The 25288-nt window shown below is 38.3% G+C and overlaps 1 long non-coding RNA gene across 3 annotated transcripts in view; it reads right to left on the bottom strand.

Moving 5' to 3' along the window:
• The window catches only part of LOC131814845 (uncharacterized), a 180348-nt gene that overhangs the window by 90868 nt on the left and 64192 nt on the right, over positions 1–25288 (bottom strand). The gene's annotated exons all lie outside the window — the stretch shown is intronic.

Raw genomic sequence — 25288 nt, 5'->3', positions numbered from 1 at the left:
AAAACTGGTTTCCAAAAACTTAGTTTTGTTGGAAGTTTAGAAAAACAAAGAGCATGACTTGTCTTGCAACAAGCAAAGAATACTAGGAATGTTTGGAGATTTTTCCCTTCCTTATGAGATTAATAGAGATGAATAGAAAATTTTTTAAAAATGCAATTTTTAAAACTATCCCATCACCATAATACATCAGTATTTCATCTATTTATATCATCGTTAGACTATATTTTTGTTTCTTACAACATAAATCATAATTGATTTTATACTCAAATGTAACTTTATTACAATATAAACATTTTTAATGCTAATCTTATACTTCTTATGTTAATGGTTACATAATAGACCCAGCAAATGTTTACATGACCATTTAGGTAATAAATTGGATATATAGGTTGTTTCTAATTATTTCCTGTTTTTCAAAACTGTTAATGTAAAATAATAGAGAACGTGTATTTATTGGTGTCTTCTCCCAGGTCCTAGAACAGAGCTCTTAAAACCCTTGTAATTGTCTAAGCCATAAGAGCACTAGAAGAATCTTGGTGTTTTAATAGTTGGTCTTTGACCCTGGTTCTTGATACAGAGCTCATAAATCCCTTGGCATTTCCTGGGTGATAAGAGTATCTTCTGTTTTAATGGGACAACTCTTGGTAGTCTCCTGGATAGCTTCAAGATGGAGGCTGGTCACCAGAAAGACTAAGCCATGGTTTAAAGCTCAGAACTTTCAGCCCCACACCCTCTCCAAATAATAGGAGAGAGGCTGGAGCCTGAGTTAAAGGTCATCACACCTACATGAGGAAGCTTCCCTAAAAATACCAAAAGCATGGGGTTCAGAGAATTTCTAGTTGGTGAACACATGGACATGCCAGGGGGTCATGTGACTCAACTCAATGGGAACAGAATTCCTCACCTGGGGACCTTACTGAACCTTGTCCTGTATATCTCTTCATCTGGTTCTTCATTCCTACCCCTTATTATATCCTCTACAATAAACTAGAAAACCATTTCTCTGAGTTTCATGAGCCATTCTAGCAAATTTTCAAACCTAAGTAGGAGGTTATAAGAACCCTGATTTGTGGTGAGTTGGTCAGGAGCCTGGGTGACAACCTGGAACTTGTGATTTGCTTCTGAAGTGGGAGCAATCTTGTGGGGCTGAGCCCTTAACTTATGGAATCCGACACGAACTTTAGGTAGACAGTGTCAGGATTGAATTGAATCATAGGACACACAGCTGGTATAATGCAGAATCACTAGATGTGTGGAAAACCCACAGATACGGTATCAGCAGTGTTGTGACTGTAGTAATAGTGTGGGAGTAAAGGAGAAATACAGGAGAATTTTTTTCCATCTCGGACAGTAATACCTTTACTCCATTTTTCTGAATTTAGAATTTAGGCTGAAGTTCCAAAAACAGATAAAAGATAAAGGCTATATACAAAAGGGTACCAACATTTGTATGGCTCTTGACCCATATTGCTAAATTTCTTTCAAAATAGCCATATTACAGAAAAACGCTTGATTTTAATCAACTCATAAAAATTAAACACTGCCATTTAAAAATTATTTTGTTCAATCAATTCATCTTTAATTTTAACTTGGCTTTCTTTGATTTGTACAGAGAATGGAAAAAATCTTATCTTTATATATTTTTCCATAAAGTTCCCTGAGCTTTATGGGGACAGAAACTATATCTTCTCATTGTAGTATTTCTCATATAGTGTAGTAGAAAGGGAACAAAATTTGAAGACTAAAAGTCCTGGGTCCATCTTGCTACTTACTTGATTTGTGACCTTGGGCAACTTATCCTCTCAAAGCCTCAATTTTCTCTACTATGAAATGGTATAATCGGTTCTACTTCTTGTGGACTCAACGTAAAATGACTGGCATATTCCAGGAACCTAATAAATATTAGTTCTCTTCCCACACATTATATATAAGGGATAAGAAAGCTCATGTCTTTTCCATTTGATGACTGCATTATTAGTCTTATCAAATTGAGTATATTTTATAATCTTTACTGAATATATTTTTTATTTTCTAATATTTTAGGAAGCCTGGATACTTTGATCCACAAGTGTTCCAATTCTGTTTTATGAGGCCAAATCTGGTTTTTTTGTTGTTGTTGTTTCTACTGTTAGGGTGGAGACATTTGATGCAGTAAGTATGTGAGGCAAGGTCACTGTAAGAAGAAAACACACAAAGATATAGGTCTAGTTTTGTGTTAGTTGCGCCTCCCAAGGACATCGCCATTGCTGGAAACCTTTTAGAAAAGTCTTCATTGGAATTTCTGTGAAGTACTACCTTTATACACACACACACACACACACACACAGGTTTTGGCATATGATATTAGAGGCTGAGGTGGGCACCAATATGAAGAACTCCAACTTGAATTTAAAAAAACCTCAATACAAAATAAGAACACTTTTCTTATGTGACTCGGGAAGTAGCTTCTGGAAGCAATTCTAAAGACAAAACTACAAAATTATCTTGACAGATTACAGCCTGATTGATAACATAATCATCCAATAGGACAACTTCAAAGACCGCTGTGTATAGATTCTGGATGTTTGCTACTGAAAGCAAGTGGTGCTGTTACTTTATATTTAGTCATAAGTTGTAGGTCCTGAAGCAATAAACCTAGTGTCCAATGAATACCTTTTATAAAACTCAAGAAAAAGGTGACCTTCTTTTGCACTGAAATTTTCTACTAATACATCAATTACACATTTCTAATTTATTGAGTACCTATTAAGCCATCTGGGACATTTTTCAAGGGATAGGAGATACATATATCCTCTTAAAGTTAATTGTGTCAGTTAATCATCAGACAAAGAACTAATTAGAAAACATATAATAGACGTAACTATACACTTGCATCTGAGGAAATTCCCCTACAGGTATAAAATAGAGGAGATGTGATATAGCATTGGTATCTGTGAAAAAGAGGAAGATGAGGATAGAGAACAGAAAATTTTCAGCTGACAATATGCTTTGTATTAATTAATTGTGTTAATTAACAATGTGTCCATCAAAAAACCAAAAAAACAAAACAAAATAACTAAGACCATATTAGCCTATGGTACTAGGAGTATAGTACTGGAAGCAAGTAATTGATAACCACTCCAATCTAGCTTCTCAGACCCTAAGCTACAGCATTCAATTTTGTGAGAGCTCATTAAAGAGAATCATAAACAAATGGGATTGTGTTCAGCAGTGTGCCAAAAAGACAGTGTGAGGGATTAAAAACTCATGCCACTTTGAGCCTAGATAAGAGAAGAGCTGGGATAGGCAAATGATAGTTGTATTGAGATATTTCAGTCTGTCGTGGGGATGGAAGACTTGACCTCTCTGCTGTGGCTCTAGGAAGCTATATATGAACAATATTGGTTATTGATAAGAGATACCAGACCAATAAAGATTTAAGACCAATATAGGTCAATGTTTTCCAAAGATGGCTAGAATCATGCTCTCCAAGATTATGAGTGCCCCGTCCCTTAGAAGTATTCAAGCACAGACAACCGGCATTCAAACATTGAGATCACCTCTGTTAGCTAACTTCTCCTTCCACTGGCTAATGTAGGTTAAGTCAGCGGTTCTCAAATAGTGTGCATCAGTATCCCCTGGATGGTTTGTTAGAGAACAAATTCTAAAGCTGACCTCAGAGCTTCTGACTCAACAGACCTAGAGAGAGACTTGAGAATCTGCATTTTAACAAGCTCTCACTTCATGCTGTCCACAGAACCGCTTTGAGAATGACTGGGTTAAACAAACACTTGACGGGGTGCCTTAGAAATCCTAGCCTGGAACAAGAGTTTGAGTCAGGTGACTTTTCTTCCAGCCATGCGGTAGTTATTGACATTCAACATCAAACTGTGTGATACAAAGTATAAGGGCTATAGTAAGGGAAAATAAGCAGGTACCTTGAGGAGGGAGGGAATTAAACCAAAGCATGCAAGGAAAGTAGAGCAAAATAGGTGAGAAAGAGGAAGAACCACTGACCAGATGTAAAAGGGTTGAAGTTAGTATAGTGAGATACATTTTTGAATATTAACTGATCATTCTTCTGGCACTGTTTCATCCCCACACACACTTCACCCCAGCCCTCCTTCACCATTTCCCTTGTGCAGTCAGCATACTGGTCTACATGCCTGATCATGGGAGAGGTATGTAGCAACAGAGAGAAAAATGTCTCCTGTTTTGTTTTTTTGTTTTTGTTTTTGTTTTCAAAAGTTTGGGCTCTTAATTAAAGAGGGAGGACTCCTGCCATGGAGAAAAGGAATAGGGTGAGTGAAAGCAAACTGTCACCATCTGGAGCTAGAAAATGATTCTCCAGGTTTGTGGAGGTGTAGACCTAGTAGACAGAAGACTCCAAGGCAATATGGGCTCTCCACTTGATGCCTTGGCTCACCTTAAGCCTCTGGGACCTGAATACAGGAAAATTCCAATTTTAGTGACATTGTTTTTATAACCCCTCAGGATAATGGCTTGAAATGAAGTGAAACTGTTAGAAAACTTGTCACATTAACTTCATACATCATGCTCCGAGATGTACCTGCTCTAGGAGTATATAACGGGTTCTTGGAATGAAGAACAAGTTAGTCTGGTGGAGAATCATTTGGAAAGAGAAATGAGAAATTAGGTGGGTCAAGCAAGGTGACACCAGAATATGATGGATTTGGATGGAGAGGTTTTCAGCTCCTGCGCTTACAGGCAAAGTTATCTGGTCTTGTAGGGTCACCTTGAAGGCCACTCAGATTTCTCGAACCCATTCTTCAACATTTTTTTCCCACGACTTAAGGACAGGCTATCACTTTAAGCATTCTTCACTGGGACACTAACAAATCACTGACCCTTTGCTGAAATCCGAACAGAAAAAGAGGTCTCATCCCCTTACATCCAAGGACTTGCTCTCCATTTAACACCTGGTAATATTTACCTGATGTGTAACAGAATTATTTTAGCCAACTATCACTTATTCATAATCACAAATGTTAGTTATAAATTTGCCTATGTATTTTTAAGTGGCTGATCTTTTGGTTGATGCCAGATGAATTTTGCAGATGGCTGACCTTGTTGGAAATACATGAGTCTCATTTTCAAACAAAAAGCATCCATTATTTTTATATTTTCAAGAGAGTTCTCTGAATCATTAACTGGGTAATCCCCTAAAATATCCTAAAGATTTAGCTGGATATTGTATGAAAAAAATTCCTAAGGCCATTAAATGTCCATTACCTTAATTTAAAAGGGGGCAAAAGACTGAATGGACATTCCTCCAAAAAAAGAGATACGAATGGCCAGTAAACACATGGAAAGATGTTCAACATCATTAATCATTAGGGAAATGCTTTGGATAGAAACCACCAAAAACATGGAAAATAACAAGTGTTGACAAGAATGTAGAGAAACTGGAAGCCACGTGTGCTTGCAGTGGGAATGTAAAAATGGTGTGGTCACTGTAGAAAACAGTATAGCAGTTCCTCAAAAAATTAAAAATAGAATTATCATATGATTCAGCAATTCCACTTCCAGCTTACTCAAAATAATTAAATGTCTCCTGTTTTGTTTTTTTGTTTTTGTTTTTGTTTCCAAAAGTTTGGGCTCTTAATTAAAGAGGGAGGACTCCTGCCATGGAGAAAAGGAATAGGGTGAGTGAAAGCAAACTGTCACCATCAGGAGCTTGAATAGGAATTTGTAGACCCAGGTTCATGGCAGTATTATTCAAGATAGCCAAAAAGTGGAAGCTACTCAGGTATCCATCAGCAGATGAATGCATATGCAAATTATGATGGATACATGCAATGGAATATTATTCAGCTTTAAAAAGGAGGGAAATTCTGACTCATGTTACTTCATAGATGGACCTTGAGGAGATTATCTAAGTGAAATAAGCCAGTCACAAAAACACAAATACTGTATGAGTTCACTCGGATAAGGTACTTAGAGGAGTCAAATTCCTGGAGACAGAAAATCATTCATTGCTGGGGGATGGAGAGAAGATGAAAAGGGCACTGGGGATGGGCGGTGGTGATGGTTGTACAACCCTGTGATGGTATTTTATGTCACCGAATTGTCTCCTAAAAATGGTTAAGATGTTAAAATACACACACACACTTTTAATGGCAATTATTTTGTTAGTGAGATTGGTTATGCTTGTAAACTTGACTTTGTAGACCCAGGTTCATGGCAGTATTATTCAAGATAGCCAAAAAGTGGAAGCTACTCAGGTATCCATCAACAGATGAATGGTTGTTCTTAACCATTTTTTAAAATGTTTTTTTAATGTATTTTTTTAATGTTCTTAAACTTATTTTCTTTTTTTAATACTTTTCAAAATTAAAATTTATTTATTTATTTATTTTAATTTTTTATTTTTTATAAACATATATTTTTATCCCCAAGGGTACAGGTCTGTGAATCCCCAGGTTTACACACTTCACAGCACTCACCAAAGGACATACCCTCCCCAATGTCCATAACACCATCCCCCTCTCTAAAACCCCCTCCCCCCAGCAACCCTCAGTGTGTTTTGTGAGATTAAGAGTCACTTATGGTTTGTCTCCCTCCCAATCCCATCTTGTTTCATTGATTCTTCTCCTACCCACTTAAGCCCCCATGTTGCATCACCACTTCCTCATATCAGGGAGATCATATGACAGTTGTCTTTCTCTGCTTGACTTATTTCGCTAAGCATGATACACTTTAGTTCCATCTATGTCGTTGCAAATGGCAAGATTTCATTTCTTTTGATGGCTGCATAGTATTCCATTGTGTATATATGCCACATCTTCTTGATCCATTCATCTGTTGATGGACATCTAGGTTCTTTCCATAGTTTGGCTATTGTGGACCTTGCTGCTATAAACATTCGGGTGCACGTGCCCCTTTGGATCACTACGTTTGTATCTTTAGGGTAAATACCCAGTAGTGCAATTGCTGGGTCATAGGGCAGTTCTATTTTCAACATTTTGAGGAACCTCCATGCTGTTCTCCAGAGTGGTTGCACCAGCTTGCATTCCCACCAACAGTGTAGGAGGGTTCCCCTTTCTCCGCATCCTCACCAGCATCTGTCATTTCCTGACTTGTTGATTTTAGCCATTCTGACTGGTGTGAGGTGATATCGCATTGTGGTTTTGATTTGTATTTCCCTGATGCCGAGTGATATGGAGCACTTTTTCATGTGTCTGTTGGCCATCCGGATGTCTTCTTTGCAGAAATGTCTGTTCATGTCCTCTGCCCATTTCTTGATTGGATTATTTGTTCTTTGGGTGTTGAGTTTGCTAAGTTCTTTATAAATTTTGGACACTAGTCCTTTATCTGATATGTCGTTTGCAAATATCTTCTCCCATTCTGTCAGTTGTCTTTTGATTTTGTTAACTGTTTTCTTTGCTGTGCAAAAGCCTTTGTTCTTGATGAAATCCCAATAGTTCATTTTTGCCCTGGCTTCCCTTGCCTTTGGCGATGTTCCTAGGAAGATGTTGCTGCGGCTGAGGTCAAAGAGGTTGCTGCCTGTGTTCTCCTCAAGGATTTTGATGGATTCCTTTCTCACATTGAGGTCCTTCATCCATTTTCAGTCTATTTTTGTGTGTGGTGTAAGGAAATGGTCCAATTTCATTTTCTGCATGTGGCTGTCCAATTTTCCCAGCACCATTTTTTGAAGAGGCTGTCTTTTTTCCATTGGACATTCTTTCCTGCTTTGTCGAAGATTAGTTGACCATAGAGTTGAGGGTCTATTTCTGGGCTCTCTATTCTGTTCCATTGATCTATGTGTCTGTTTTTGTGCCAGTACCATGCTGTCCTGATGATGACAGCTTTGTAATAGAGCTTGAAGTCCGGAATTGTGATGCCACCGACTTTGGCTTTCTTTTTCAATATCCCTTTGGGTATTCGAGGTCTTTTCTGGTTCCATATAAATTTTAGGATTATTTGTTCCATTTCTTTGAAAAAGATGGATGGTACTTTGATAGGAATTGCATCAAATGTGTAGGTTGCTTTAGGTAGTATAGACATTTTCACAATACTTATTCTTCCAATTCAGGAGCATGGAACATTTTTCCATTTCTTTGTGTCTTCCTCAATTTCTTTCATGAGTACTTTATAGTTTTCTGAGTATAGATTCTTAGCTTCTTTGGTTAGGTTTATTCCTAGGTGTCTTATGGTTTGGGGTGCAATTGTAAATGGGATGGACTCCTTAATTTCTCTTTCTTCTGTCTTGTTGTTGGTGTAGAGAAATGCAACTGATTTCTGTGCATTGATTTTATATCCTGACACTTTACTGAATTCCTGTTCAAGTTCTAGCAGTTTTGGAGTGGAGTCTTTTGGGTTTTCCACATATAGTATCATATCATCTGTGAAGAGTGATAATTTGACTTCTTCTTTGCCAATTTGGATGCCTTTAATTTCCTTTTGTTGTCTGATTGCTGAGGCTAGGACCTCTAGTACTATGTTTAATAGCAGTGGTGATAATGGACATCCCTGCCGTGTTCCTGACCTTAGCGGAAAAGCTTTCAGTTTTTCTCCATTGAGAATGATATTTGCGGTGGGTTTTTCATAGATGGCTTTGATGATATTGAGGTATGTGTCCTCTATCCCTACAATTTGAAGAGTTTTGATCAGGAAGGGATGCTGTACTTTATCAAATGCTTTTTCAGCATCTATTGAGAGTATCATATGGTTCTTGTTCTTTCTTTTATTGATGTGTTGTATCACATTGACTGATTTGCGGATGTTGAACCAACCTTGCAGCCCTGGAATAAATCCCACTTGGTCGTGGTGAATAATCTTTTTAATGTACTGTTGAATCCTATTGGCTAGTATTTTGGTGAGAATTTTCGCATCTGTGTTCATCAAGGATATTGGTCTATAGCTCTCTGTTTTTGGGATCAAGGTGATGCTGGCCTCATAAAATGAGTTTGGAAGTTTTCCTTCCATTTCTATTTTTTGGAACAGTTTCAGGAGAATAGGAATTAGTTCTTCTTTAAATGTTTGGTAGAATTCCCCCGGGAAGCTGTCTGGCCCTGGGCTTTTGTTTGTTTGGAGATTTTTGATGACTGTTTCAATCTCCTTACTGGTTATGGGTCTGTTCAGGCTTTCTATTTCTTCCTGGTTCAGTTGTGGTAGTATATATGTTTCTAGGAATGCATCCATTTCTTCCAGATTGTCAAATTTGTTGCCGTAGAGTTGCTCAAAGTATGTTCTTATAATTGTTTGTATTTCTTTGGTGTTAGTTGTGATCTCTCCTCTTTCATTCATGATTTTATTTATTTGGGTCCTTCTCTTTTCTTTTTGATAAGTCTGGCCAGGGGTTTATCAATTTTATTAATTCTTTCAAAGAACCAACTCCTAGCTTCGTTGATTTGTTCTATTGTTTTTTTGGTTTCTATTTCATTGATTTCTGCTCTGATCTTTATGATTTCTCTTCTCCTGCTGGGCTTAGGGTTTCTTTCTTGTTCTTTCTCCAGCTCCTTTAGGTGTAGGGTTAGGTTGTGTACCTGAGACCTTTCTTGTTTCTTGAGAAAGGCTTGTACCGCTATATATTTTCCTCTCAGGACTGCCTTTGTTGTGTCCCACATATTTTGAACCGTTGTATTTTCATTATCATTTGTTTCCATGATTTTTTTCAATTCTTCTTTAATTTCCCGGTTGACCCATTCATTCTTTAGAAGGATGCTGTTTAGTCTCCATGTATTTGGGTTCTTTCCAAACTTCCTCTTGTGGTTGATTTCTAGCTTCAGAGCATTGTGGTCTGAAAATATGCAGGGAATGATCCCAATCTTTTGATACTGGTTGAGTCCTGATTTAGGACCGAGGATGTGATCTATTCTGGAGAATGTTCCATGTGTACTAGAGAAGAATGTGTATTCTGTTGCTTTGGGATGAAATATTCTGAATATATCTGTGATGTCCATCAGGCCCAGTGTGTCATTTAAGGCCTTTATTTCCTTGTTGATCTTTTGCTTGGATGATCTGTCCATTTCAGTGAGGGGAGTGTTAAAGTCCCCTACTATTATTGTATTATTGTTGATGTGTTTCTTTGATTTTGTTATTAATTGGTTTATATAGTTGGCTGCTCCCACCTTGGGGACATAGATATTTAAAATTGTTAGATCTTCTTGTTGGACAGACCCTTTGAGTATGATATAGTGTCCTTCCTCATCTCTTATTATAGTCTTTGGCTTAAAATCTAATTGATCTGATATAAGGATTGCCACTCCTGCTTTCTCTGATGTCCATTAGCATGGTAAATTCTTTTCCACCCCCTCACTTTAAATCTGGAGGTGTCTTCGGGCTTAAAATGAGTTTCTTGGAGGCAACATATAGATGGGTTTTGTTTTTTTATCCATTCTGATACCCTGTGTCTTTTGATTGGGGCATTTAGCCCATTAACATTCAGGGTAACTATTGGGCGCCTGGGTGGCTCAGTGGGTTAAGCCGCTGCCTTCGGCTCAGGTCATGATCTCAGGGTCCTGGGATCGAGGCCCACATCAGGCTCTCTGCTCAGCAGGGAGCCTGCTTCCCTCTCTCTCTCTGCCTACCTCTCTGTCTACTTGTGATCTCTCTCTGTCAAATAAATAAATGAAATCTTTAAAAAAAAACATTCAGGGTAACTATTGAGAGATATGAATTTAGTGCCATTGTATTGCCTGTAAGGTGACTGTTACTGTATATTGTCTCTGTTCCTTTCTGATCTACCACTTGTATACTCTCTCTTTGCTTAGAGGACCCCTTTCAATATATCCTGTAGAGCTGGTTTGGTGTTTGCAAATTCTTTCAATTTTTGTTTGTCCTGGAAGCTTTTAATCTCTCCTTCAATTTTCAATGATAGCCTAGCTAGATATAGTATTCTTGGCTGCATGTTTTTCTCGTTTAGTGATCTGAAAATATCATGCCAGCTCTTTCTGGCCTGCCAGGTCTCTGTGGATAAGTCAGCTACCAATCTAATATTTTTACCATTGTATGTTACAGACTTCTTTTCCCGGGCTCTTTTCAGGATTTTCTCTTTGTCACTAAGACTTGTAAATTTTACTATTAGGTGATGGGGTGTGGGCCTATTCTTATTGATTTTGAGGGGCGTTCTCTGAACCTCCTGAATTTTGATGCTCGTTTCCTTTGCCACATTGGGGAAATTCTCCCCAATAATTCTCTCCAGTATACCTTCTGCTCCCCTCTCTCTTTCTTCTTCTTCTGGAATCCCAATTATTCTAATGTTGTTTCGTCTTATGGTGTCACTTTTCTCTCGAATTCTCCCCTCGTGGTCCAGTAGCTGTTTGTCCCTCTTTTGATCAGCTTCTTTATTCTCTGTCATTTGGTCTTCTATATCGCTAATTCTTTCTTCTGCCTCATTTATCCTAGCAGTGAGAGCCTCCATTTTTTATTGCACCTCATTAATAGCTTTTTTTATTTCAAGTTGGTTAGATTTTAGTTCTTTTATTTCTCCAGAAAGGGCTTTTATATCTCCCAAGAGTGTTTCTCTAATATCTTTCATGCCTTTTTTGAGCCCAGCTGGAACCTCGAGAATTGTCATAGATCTCACATATTACCAATATCTGTATTGATTAGGTCCCTAGCCTTCGGTACTGCCTCTTGTTCTTTTTTTTGTGGTGAATTTTTCTGCCTTCTCATTTTGTCCAGCTAAGAGTATATGAAGGAGCAAGTAAAATACTAAAAGGGTGGCAACAACCCCAGGAAAATATGCTTTAACCAAATCAGAAGAGATCCCAAATCATGAGGGGAAAAAAGGGGATAAAAAGAGGTTCAAAAAGAAAGAAAGAAAGAAAAAGAAAGGAAAAAAAAAGAAAGAAAAGAATTTTAAAAAGAAAACGAATAAAGAAAAGTATAAAAAAAGAAAAAATATATATATTAGATAAACTAGTTAAAAAAAAACGTTTAAAAAGAAAAGGTAAAAGCTAAAAAAAAATTTTAGCAGAAGAAGAGAAAAAAAATGAAAAAGAAAAAAATTAAATTAACTGCAAGACTAAAAAATCACAGGGAGGGACGCCTGGGTGGCTCAGTTGGTTAAGCAGCTGCCTTCGGCTCAGGTCATGATTCCAGCATCCTGGGATCGAGTCCCATATCGGGCTCCTTGCTCCGCAGGGAGCCTGCTTCTCCGTCTGACTCTGCCTTCCACTCTGTCTGCCTGTGCTCGCTCTCGCTCGCTCTCTCTGACAAATAAATAAAATCTTTAAAAAAAAAAAAATTCACAGGGAGAAAGCCATGAGTTCCGTGCTTTGCTTTCTCCTCCTCTGGAATTCTGCTGCTCTCCTTGGTATTGAAACCGCACTCCTTGGTTGGTGAACTTGGTCTTGGCTGGATTTCTTGTTGTTCTTCTGGGGGAGGGGCCTGGTGTAGTGATTCTCAAGTGTCTTTGCCCCAGGCGGAATTGCACCGCCCTTACCAGGGGCCGGGCTGAGTAATCCGCTCGGGTTTGCTTTCAGGAGCTTTTGTTCCCTGAGCGCTTTCCGTAGAGTTCCGGAGGATGGGAATACAAATGGCGGCCTCCTGGTCTCCGGCCCGGAGGAACCGAGAGCCCAGGGCCCCTCTCCTCAGTGCGCCCTCAGAGAACAGCGCCCAGTAACTCCCGTCTGCCTGACCTCCAGCCGCGCTCCGAGCTCACAGAGCCTGCGACCGGTTCAAGGTCACCCCGAGCTGTGATCTTACTGTCGGTTCTGTCTCTTTCCCATTCCAATACCTGCAAGCTCTGCGACACTCAGACACTCCCGATCCTTCTGTGACCCTGTGGGACCTGAGGCCACGCTGACCCTGTGTGGGCTTCACCCCGGTTTAGCCTCTGGAGTGATGACCCTCAGCGGAATAGACTTTTAAAAGTCCTGATTTTGTGCTCCGTTGCTCCCCCACTTGCCGGGAGCTGGCCCCTCCCCACAGGGTCTATCTTCCCATCGCTTTGGATTCACTTCTCCACCAGTCCTACCTTTCAGAAAGTGGTTGTTTTTGTTTCTAGAATTGCTGTTCTTCTTCTCTTCAATCTTCCAATGGATTTGCAGTGTTTGCAATCTTTAGATAAGCTATCTACCTGATCTCCTGCTAGCTGAAGTAGTATCAGCCTGCTACTTCTCCGCCATCTTGACTCCTCCTTGGGTTGTATTTTTACTGTAGGGTTAGTTTCTTTGCTCATTTTTAACATTGTAATTGCCATTTTGTTATTAATTTTCAAATGCATGTATGTAATAAAGATAAAACCCAATATCATGTTTTCTTTAAAAAGCAATTGCTTAATTTAGACACTGCTGTAGGCAGAGATTACTTAAGAATTGCAGACACTTACCACAGATTGCTTCCCCAATTGTTAACTAGATCTTACCAAAAGTTCAAATTTAGGATGCTCTTCAGTTTAAACATCAGAGGTCTAGATCATCCTTCTTGCCACTGGATTTAATTTAGCATTACTTTATAATATGCCGCCTGATTTTGTAAGTGTTGCTATTTATATTTCTTTGTAACAACAAGAAAAATATTGATATTGATAGACTGGATACACATAGACTTATAACAGTGGGCTTGCCTTATAGGATTTTAGGTGAGGTGACTTCCGTCTCATTACTCTGATCCTAAAACTAGTATCCACTTTGAAAAGTATCACTTTATCTTCTGTCTCCCCCTTTGTGCATGAAACATTTATTTGGCTTCCTGAATGATGTTATATTCTGAGATTTGGTACTTGTTGCCCAGAGTCATTCACTTACCAGCTGCAAAGAGGGAAGCTGAGGGATAGAACAAGAGGAAGAAACAAAGGGATAGAAGGCTTAACAAAAGAGTTAAACACTGTTTTCAGGATGGAAACTGGGAAAACTCATTTCTAAAATTCTGGCTTCCATCTTGCAGTTTTAAAGAATGTAAAATACTCATGTAGGGGCAGGGAGTGAGAGTTAGTGCACTAAGAGTAAGGAGAAGGGCAGAAGGATTTGGCAATATAAATGTAAAGCTAGACAAACCGTGGACCTTCCATGCTCCCAAAATAAATCGCAAGCCAAACCAGAATCTTGACCAGGCACACTGAGCCAAAGCAAGTGTCAAAGCACGCTCAGTGTCCTACACCTCGTGTGCACCTCTTATGAGGCCAGGGCCCAGCGCTCTCCCCCAAATGATCTTAGATTCACAGTGGCAACACATGCAACCTTCTGTCAACAGAGCCATGAAAATAGCATTGGCCTTTACGTCCACTGGCCCATGTCCTCAAAAAAGTCAACGGGGAACTAAAAGCAAACAAGCACTGTGCCAAAAAAATTAAGTAATGGACTTTTGACACACTTAATGACTTTCAACATTCAGCATGTTTTTAAGAAGAAAATCAATGCTTATTCATAAAAAATTATTTCCCAACAATAAGAGGTACATTTTTTAAAAAGATACATTTCTTAGAACATTGATGACCTTTAAAATATATAATGATATAAAAATATTTTTAATATCATGTCAAGGAGTGTACAAACCAATGAAAACTATTAAATTACATCTTTTTGGCAAAGCTAAGATCATGACTGATATAAAACAACACTTGTAGAAGATTTTTATTTATCACATTATAAATTATTATATGAGGGAAGGAGGTAAAGGTTTCAGTCAATTCAAAGAAGAAATTAAAGAACCACAAATTTACATGGAAGAAATGAATGTTGAAATAAATTCACAAATAGACAAAAAAACTGGCTTTTTCCTGGTGAGGGGTGTCTGGGGTGGGGTATCTTTCCACTGTGCAGATATGATTTCTAAGTCTACAGACAAGAATTATTTGCATAACTAATTTGTCAGTTATCCACAAACAATAGAGTTGAAAAAGAGCCTAACTGAAGACAAAGGTTCATATCCCTACTACAGTGTTTCTTAGTCCCTTTTTTACTATTAATTTCCAAAGCAGACTTTTTAGGCATTTTTAACCTCAGCCTTTCCCCACCACCAAATTAAATACTACAGAACAAGATTTTGTTGAGTAAAGCTGAACTTTGGAAAGCCACAAACCATTCTAATAACTAAGAATTTTTTTCCATCCATAAAGAACCAATTTTTGCCTCCTTTGGGTGATTGACAATTCATGACAATCCCCAGATGCTCCAATATTCCTGAAAGGATATCTAGCAATCTCTTTGTGATGTTATTTAAAAAAAAAAAAAAATATATATATATATATATAAATTATACATTACATGTGTATATTTTTATACACATATATTAGTATACTATTACATATATGTGGGCTTAAAGGATATTTTTATACAGGGGTCAGCAAACTATAGCCTGGAAGGCAAGTACAAACTGTCTGTTTTGTAAATAAAGTTTTATTGGCACACAGCCACACACATTGTTTATAGAGTGTCTTGTCTCCTTTGACTATGACTGCTTTCACACACCAACAGCAGAATTCAGGGGTTGCAACAGAGACTGTAAAGCTGGAAAAGCCTCTAATCTTTACTATTTGTCTGTTTACAGAAAAAAGTTTGCCAACCTCTGCTTTATGCTACTCTGCGGATCATAAGTTTCTCTGGTTAATAGGATAATAAAATACCTTTTAAAAATCTATATTTCCTATAAATGTTTTACTTGCTGATGGCACAAAAGCTCCTAAAAATTATTTACTGCACATAAATTGTGTACAAAGCACTTGAAGAATAGAAAAAATAAGACCTGGTTTCTGCCTTTGAGAAAGTTTCTAATCTAATGTTGCTGAGGAAAATCCATGTGTTTGCTGTAGGAGGGCTGTTGTATACAGTTACTGAAGTGGGCTAAAAACAGGAGTAGATAGGGACAGCTAGAGTGGAAAAAAGGTAATATTAGTAAATATCAGTTGAGTCGATGCAAATTTTAGGTGAAATTTTGGCCTTCGAAGCCTTAAATATTAAAGGAAAAGCAGATTTAATAGTTGGCCATGACTGAAGTATTTACTTCAAATGATTATAAAAATAAAGGAAGAAATGTGCTTGCTATAAGTCTGTGGAAAACATTATCTTTTCCATTCAAATTTTATATTCACTGAGGTCATAAAATTTAAAGTTATCCTAAAAACCACTGTGAGAAGATATGTAATATTTCAAGACCTAAGCTGCCCTGATTCACATGAATCTCTCAACTATTCCTTCCAGGTTTCAAGATATTATAACTTGACAGAGCAATTCAAGTTAATGTGTGGGTATTCCATTCAGTTCATCCTCTTCTGATACCAGAAACTTCTTTTTCTGGGGACCCTATCCTTGAAAGTTCTCTTTAATACGAATGTTAATATCATAGCTCCCTTAGAAGCTGTTTATCATAATACAAGACTCTTGGGTACCCAAACCATTAAAACCCAATGAAAGATTTATCTCAATGCTCAGTTCCAAGAATTTAAGAACACGGACCCTCCGATTCCAGTATGTTTATAGAATAAGGCCTTAACCTATTTGTAAGATAAATAAGTAAATGGAGCACTGGTTGTGGTATATAAACAATGAATTTTGGAACACTGAAATAAAATAAAATAAAATTAATTAAATTAATGAGTCTTTTGGAAGATTAAAAAAAGAAACAATCTTTCTTCGGTTCTACATTTTCCAGGAAGTAACTCCACAGTTACAAACATTAAATTCAAGTGAATTCAACAATCATTTAAACACCTGACCTATCAGCCTTAACCAATCATGTTACCATGATAATATTATTGTGTCCCAATCATTCGTGAGGTGTGTCTCCAGCAATCTGTCACTAATAAAGGTTAAAGTTCTGAAGTTTGCAAATTATTTACTTTTTTTCAGAAACTTAAACTGATCCAAACCTATTTCTATAATAGCCATTCCAACTCACCTGCTTTTTTAATACATGTTGCTGAGTGGGCCAGAAAGAAGACAGTAAGGCCAGCAAAGTAAACACTCCCCTGGGAGGCGTCTGTGAATAATATCAGCTGCTTGCCCTGTGCTGTAGGGTTTTAAACTTGTAAACAAAAGGAGAGAATCAATGGGGAAAGAGGAAAAAGAAGGAGAGGAGGAGGAGGAAATATAGGGGGATTAAGGGCAGTGGTGAAAGAAGGAAAGAAAAACAACTTGAGGAATGAGGAAAGAGGAGAGCCCGAAGGAAACAAAGAATAAACCTGAGAGAGAGTGGCTTAATAGAGATCAATGGAGCAAAGTCTTGAGAAAGGGGGTGAAGTGGACAGTGTCAATGGCTTCTGAGAAATTAAGTAACACTGGTGATGTAGGGCAATTAAATTTCCCTGGAAGCCTCAATAGAAGCTGAAGGCTGAAATTAGTACCTGAATTAAAGAGTTAAAGGAGAGGAAACAGAGCATCCACAAACTCTTCCTTACTGGGGCTTGCCCTTATGGCGAAAGAGCAAGATAGGATGGTAGCTAGAGAGAACGCCAAGTAGAGACAGACCTCATAAGGACTGGGAAGACCTAACATGTGTATAGACTCCAAACAATAAAGAGGGATAAGTTGCAAGGAACATATAAGAAGGAAATAATCAATAGAATAAGGTTCTATTTCCAGAAAGGACAGAATGGAATAGCATCATGAATACGGACTGGTCTTGAATAGAGAAAGTCGCACTTTTCCCTCATAAACTGGAGGAGAGGGGGTCACATAGTGAGTGCATTTAGAGGTCAACTTGTGGACAAAAAGCCAAGGCGCTCACACTCAATAGAGCTGCTTTCTCAATATAGGAGCAGGACAGTCACCAGCCAGAAGGGAAGGGGCCAGGGTGGAACATGGGTGGCTATTGAAAGTGGAAGAGGGGGATGAATAGAAATAGGTAAAATTAATGCTGGGGGGCAGAGTGTGTGGGGGGGAATTCCTGAGGCCCTGACTGAGAGAGAAGAGCCAGAAAGAAAGAAGAATTATAAGCTCAAGCCTAGGGAATGTGCCCATTTTCCAGAAGAAAGGAAGGAGCCACCAGCAAAGACATCCGAGAGAGAAAGGAAATAGTAGTGTGAGTAAAACTACTCTGTTGCTGTAGAAACTATGGTAAGGAACCCTCAAAAGAAAGACCAAATGGGGAAAAGATGGAGTTGATCCACAGAATCCAAAACTGCAAAGAGCTTTGGATGATACATAGAAAAATCCACTAGATTTGGCACCAACAAAGTTATCAATAATAAAGAGCTTTTCTATGATGGTAAAGATTAAACCCAGTTTCAGGGAGTGGTAGCTAAGAGCTGAATACAGCTATGGGAACATTTTTACCTTTCAAGAATTTTAGAAATTAATAATGTTTGATACAGATACAACAGTTTGAGGAGATGGTAGTGTTTGGGAGAGGAAACTGAACGTGTGTGGGTGTGTGTGTGTGTTGAGTACTATTGTAACTCAACAACTCCACTACCTTATAGGATTATTATAGGAATTAAATGAAAGCACGTTATGAACTTAAAAGTACCATACAAATATTAGGTGTTATTTTTTCATTATACAGAAATTCTAACTTTTGGAATGTAAAAAACATCCTTGTGTTTCTTGCCATTCAACATTCCATTCCTGTTTTGGATGAATGTAGTCATGAATCAGTCATGAACTTTATCTTTAGGGTTCTCTCCTTGTAGCTACTAGAATTCTTGACAGCTCTGTAAGATGAAATCCCCAGACTGAAACCAACAGTGGCCATCTCAGAAGTTGAACAGAGAAAAATGGGAAATTATGTTAAGCTGATTTCTATGGTCCTCACACACACCTGCAGGTTACAGGGACAAAATACTGACTCTGAGGATTAGCTTGATTTTTCTTTCTGCTTTAAGATCTGTTGTTAATTTAGTGAAACACATATTTCTTCCTGGCAAGACCCAGGTAAGGCTTGAGTCAAGTTGTAAACCCAAGCCTTTTATCACACTCTGACAGCAGGAAAAACCATGTCTGCAAAATGTCATCATCAGGGGAAAAATTGTGGGTTGTGCCTTGGGTCTTTGGCTTAAGGTTTTCTTCATATTTTAAAAAACCACCAAGGAGCTGAAAAGTTTATAGCTGATGGCTAGGAATTAAATTGTGTATAGGCAAAACTAAATAAAATCCATTAAACAGTGAGATTGCATTACACTCTGTGATTTTGTCCAAATATTTTTGTGAGCACATATGTTTAAATTCTTGGTCTGGAATCAGTGGAATATTCTTCCATTTTGCTGCTGTTTTATATATTTGGGAGTAGGTAATCGAACCTATCTGAATCTCAGTTTCTTCATATATAAAATTGAGAGAATAAGAATTATCTTGTCAGGTGCCTGGGTGGCTCAGTGGGTTAAACCGCTGCCTTCGGCTCAGGTCATGATCTCAGGGTCCTGGGATCGAGTCCCGCATCAGGCTCTCTGCTCAGCAGGGAGCCTGCTTCCCCCTCTCTCTCTCTGCCTGCCTCTCTGCCTACTTGTGATCTCTCTCTGTCAAATAAATAAATAAAATCTTAAAAAAAAAAGAATTATCTTGTCTATCTGAACATTCACACCATTGTTGGGCACAGTGGGCAATGGACATTTCACCCTTGTCTTCAGAGAGTTTTGGATATTCAAAAGGCAGTATTACTGAAAAACCATTTTATCTCTTAGTCATTGAAAAACTCTGGCACTCAGATTTGAGCTATAGATTTGAAACAGAGCATCTGTGTAAAATCAACCCTGGCCGTGGAAAGATAAGATGGGGCGTTCAACAGACCCATTGGCCACATTAAGGAAAATTGGGGGCAAGAATAACATTCAAATTGAAAGATTTGAATGTTATTTTAATATAAGTCATCATCCTGAAAATACATTGCATTTTATAAACTTTGGAAGGGTTTTATCCTAAATATTTTCAAATTAATTTAAACAGCCCATGTGTCTTTACGCCTTTTAGTACAAATTAACATATGGCTTAATAAGTCTGCATTTTAGGAAACATAAACTTAACTTTATGGAAACCCATATTAGTTTAAATGAGACAACTTCAAATTAGAAGACTTACATAAAACTATCAAATATGATATTTGGTTATCCCATATTTTCTCACATCTAGTGAATTTCTTGGGCTGTCACCAAAAAGTCCACTTGGAGTGAAAAGATGTTTCATAAGGAACACGGACTATCTTTTAGGCCAATCTTACATAAGAAGTACATTGGCAGCCAATCTCCCCAGCCATCCTTGTCACGTGCTGCTGTCTGCTAAAGACATGAACAGTGCGGTGAGCTCCTGAAGAAACAATGAGTCACAGGCAATACCTGCCACTTGCATTATCCTCAAGGTAAATGCATGTCATGAGACAAGGCCACGGAGACCTAAAATAGTCTGAACCTGTCACTTAGTACCCAAAATAATTACTCAAGAAATAGCTCTTCCTAAGGGGACAAATTACCTCATCAGCATAAAACGACACTCTTGTGAAATTGTTAGATAATAACTTTAAAAAAAAAATTTCCTGGTGATCACCCTGACATGAAAATTATCAGTTAAAATCACAGCAGTGAAAGGAGGTCAAGAATTGTTTTTCTAAAATCTCTTCTCAGTTCCAGTCTAGGCTTGAAGTCACTCCCTTGGAAGGATCACAGTGGGAACTGGTCAAGCGAATCCATAAGGATCAACTGCCAGGTAAACAGAAAAGAGAGTGCCTTAGAAAGACCAGAAAGACTGCAGGGTTTCCATGGGAAGAAGGCAGGAAAAGCAGCCCACAGTCCAGGTTCTCAATGCACGTGCCTGCTGAAGACACATGTCCTGTCACGGAGCACATGAGAGGGACGACTGAAGACAAAATTAAAACATAGGTCAGGACTAACTAAAGCTGAGGTTTGCTGGGTGTATGAGTTTCCTAGAGCTGCCATAACAAATTACTACAAACAGCAGAAATGTATTACATCACAGAAGCAAACTGGCCATCCATTACCAATATGATCTGGGACCTTGTAGCACAATGTGAGGAATTAGAATTAAAAAGTTCAAAGTAACATTCAAAATCACCAAATTCAACCACTTTACTTTATAGAGGATTAACAGATCTTTTGAAAGGAGCAATTTATAACTAACTATAATTTTGAGACTCAGGGTATAAGCAGTTGTGAAGATCGAGAAAACTGTTACTTTTTTATATTTTAATTTTTAATTTTTTTTTTAAGTAGGCTCCATGCCCAGTGTGGAGCCCAACGTAGGGCTTGAAGTCCCAACCTTGAGCTCAAGACCTGAGCTAAAATCAAGAGTTGGACATTTAACCGAATGAGCTATCCAAGTACCCAGAGGCAATAAACTGTTATTAATTTTTTTTTAAAAAGTAGTAAAGAAGAAATAACACCTATTCTCCTGAAGCTGTTTCAAAAAATAGGAGCAGAGGGAAAACTTCCTGACTCTTTCTATGAAGCCAGCATTACCCTGATCCCCAAACCAGGCAAAGACCCTACCAAAAAGGAGAATTTCAGACCAATATCATTGATGAATATGGATGCTAAGATTCTCAACAAGATCCTAGCAAACAGGATCCAACAGCACATTAAAAAGATTATCCACCATGACCAGGTGGGATTCATCCCTGGGCTACAAGGATGGTTCAACATTCGCAAATCAATCAATGTGATACAACAAATTAATAAGAGAAGAGAGAAGAACCACATGGTCCTCTCAATTGATGCAGAAAAAGCATTTGAGAAAATCCAGCATCCGTTCCTGATTAAAACGCTTCAAAGTATAGGGATAGAGGGAACATTCCTGAACTTCATCAAATCTATATATGAAAAACCCACAGCAAATATCATCCTCAATGGGAAAAAGCTTGCGTCCTTCCCATTGAGATCAGGAACACGACAAGGATGCCCGCTCTCACCACTCTTGTTCAACATAGTTTTAGAAGTCCTAGCAACAGCAATCAGACAACAAAGGGAAATAAAAGGCATCCAAATTGGTAATGAAGAAATCAAACTCTCTCTCTTTGCAGATGACATGATTCTTTATATGGAAAACCGAAAAGACTCCACCCCCAAACTACTAGAACTCATACAGCAATTCAGCAATGTGGCAGGATACAAAGTCAATGTACAGAAATCAGTGGCTTTCTTATACACTAACAATGAAAATACAGAAAGGGAAATTAGAGAATCGATTCCATTTACTATAGCACCAAGAACCATAAGATACCTGGGAATAAACCTAACCAAAGAGGTAAAGGATCTGTACTCAAGGAACTACAGAACACTCATGAAAGAAATTGAAGAAGGCACAAAAAGATGGAAGACCATTCCATGCTCTTGGATTGGAAGAATAAACATTGTTAAAATGTCTATACTACCTAGAGCAATCTATACTTTTAATGCTATTCCGATCAAAATTCCACTGGTATTCTTCAAAGAGCTGGAACAAATAATCCTAAAATTTGTATGGAATCAGAAGAGACCCCAAATCACTAAGGAAATGTTGAAAAACAAAAATAAAACTGGGGGCATCACGTTACCTGATTTCAAGCTTTACTACAAAGCTGTGATGACCAAGACAGCATGGTACTGACATAAAAACAGACACATAGACCAGTGGAACAGAGTAGAGAGCCCAGATATGGACCCTCAACTCTATGGTCAAATAATCTTCGACAAAACAGGAAAAAAGTGGAAAAAAGACAGTCTCTTCAATAAATGGTGCTGAACCGGGCAGCTATATGTAGAAGAATGAAACTCGACCATTCTTTTACACCGTACACAAAGATAAACTAAAAATGGATAAAAGACCTCAACGTGAGACAGGAATCCATCAGAATCCTAGGGGAGAACATAGGCTGTAATCTCTTTGAGATCAGCCACAGCAACTTCTTTCAAGATATGTCTCCAAAGGCAAAGGAAACAAAAGCAAAGATGAACTTTTGGGACTTCTTCAAAATCAAAAGCTTCTGCACAGCAAAGGAAACAGTCAAAAAACAAAAAGGCAACCCACGGAATGGGAGAAGATACTTGCAAATGACAGTACAGACAAAAGGTTGATATCCAGGATCTATAATGAACTCCTCAAACTCAACACACACAAAACAGACAATCATATCAAAAAATGGGCAGAAGATATGAACAGACACTTCTCCAATAAAGACATACAAATGGCTATCAGACACATGAAAAAATGTTCATCATCACTAGCCATCAGGGAGATTCAAATCAAAACTACATTGAGATATCACCTTACACCAGTTAGAATGGCCAAAATTAGCAAGACAGGAAACAACATGTGTTGGAGAGGATGTGGAGAAAGGGGAACCCTCTTACACTGTTGGTGGGAATGCAAGTTGGTGCAGCCTCTTTGGAGAACAGTGTGGAGATTCCTCAACAACTTAAAAATAGAACTTCCCTATGACCCTGCCATTGCACTCCTGGGTATTTACCCCAAAGATACAGATGTAGTGAAAAGAAGGGCCATCTGTACCCCAATGTTTATAGCAGCAATGGCCATGGTCGCCAAACTGTGGAAAGAACCAAGATGCCCTTCAACAGATGAATGGATAAGGAAGATGTGGTCCATATACACTATGGAGTATTATGCCTCCATCAGAAAGGACGAATGCCCTACTTTTGTAGCAACATGGACGGGACTGGAAGAGATTATGCTGAGTGAAATAAGTCACGCAGAGAGAGTCAATTATCATATGGTTTCACTTATTTGTGGAGCATAACAAAAAGCATGGAGGACATGGGGAGTTATAGAGAAGGGGGTTCAAAACTATGGAAAGAACCTAGATGTCCATCAACAGATGAATGGATCAAGAAGATATGGTATATATACACAATGGAATACTATGCAGCCATCAAAAGAAATGAAATCTTGTCATTTGCGACAACATGGATGGAACTAGAGCGTATCATGCTTAGCGAAATAAGTCAAGCGGAGAAAGACAACATTCATATGATCTCCCTGATATGAGGAAGTGGTGATGCAACATGGGGGCTTAAGTGGGTACGAGAAGAATAAATGAAAGAAGATGGGATTGGGAGGGAGACAAACCATAAGTGACTCTTAATCTCACAAAACAAACTGAGGGTTGCTGGGGGGAGGGGGTTTGGGAGAAGGGGGTGGTATTATGGACATTGGGGAGGGTATGTGTTTTGGTGAGTGCTGTGAAGTGTGTAAACCTGGTGATTCACAGACCTGTACCCCTGGGGATAAAAATATATGTTTATAAAAAATATAAAATTATATTAAAAAAAAAAGAGAGAAGGGGGTTCAGGTAAATTGGAAGGGGAGGTGAACCATGAGAGACTATGGACTCTGAAAAACAATCTGAGGGGTTTGAAGTGGCAGAGGGGTGGGAGGTCGGGGTACCAGGTGGTGGGTATTATAGAGGGCACGGATTGCATGGAGCACTGGGTGTGGTGAAAAAATAATTATACTGTTATGCTGAAAATAAATAAATGAAAAAAAAAGTAGTAAAAATGTTTCACTTTTCTTATACACAAGGATAGATTAAAAGTTGTTCCCATAATCATCTCACCCAAATTCACTTGCATTTCTTGTGTAGGAGAGAGGTGGAGGGAGAAGGTACAGATACAGCTAGAAACTAGTTTTCCATAACCCACAACCCATCTTGTCTCTGCTTCCAAAGAAGTATATTGAACAGGAGAATGTCATTCAGATGTATATTCCAGTACAAAGAAGTTTGAAGACCTCCATTCTGTACAACTACTTTGCCAGGTAAATATTGTGCAATATACCTGTGTATTTTTCAGCTTCTAGACACACACAGAATTACAAGAGAGGGTTTCAAGTGCAATTTTATCCTACTCTTTAGGCTATCTTCATATATTGTTTTTCCTTTCTTAGATGTAGCAATCTTGGGGACTGCTCTTAAAAAAAAAAAAAACAGGGAAATGGGGGAAGCAATAGAAAGGTATATTTGAGAGAAATATCAAATAGCAGAGTACAATCTCAAAACAGGATATTTAGACAGGGTAGGCTGGAATGGAGAGCACAGAAAATGTGTAAGAGGCAGAATCAAAGAAAAATCTTTCCCATGCACTACTGGAGATCTATCTAGACACAAAATTATTCCCCTCAGTTCCTTCCCTTCTAGCAGGAGGAAAAGAAAGAAGTATAAGTTAAATAAGGAGGGAGAGAGGACAAGAGAGACACAAGTACGTATCAGACCAAGACACTTGACAAATATGGAAGACATATCTCACTGCATCTTCACATTCTAAAGCTTGGGTGTTAGCCTCACTTCACAGATGAAGAAACTGAGGATCAGAGTATCTGAATACTCTGCCCAGTGTCACGATGCCTGTCCCTGGTGCAACTGTAATGAAATCTAGAAATCTCTGATCCGAGGTAGCTCTTCCCAAGAAAAAAAGTGGAAACAAAGAAGGTCAAAGTCTTCCTTTCAAGTTGTTTCTTAGAAACTGCAA

This window comes from Mustela lutreola, chromosome 14 (genome assembly GCF_030435805.1).
Source record: "Mustela lutreola isolate mMusLut2 chromosome 14, mMusLut2.pri, whole genome shotgun sequence".
Classification (NCBI taxonomy): domain Eukaryota; kingdom Metazoa; phylum Chordata; class Mammalia; order Carnivora; family Mustelidae; genus Mustela; species Mustela lutreola.
This window is presented reverse-complemented; position numbering and strand designations above follow the sequence as displayed.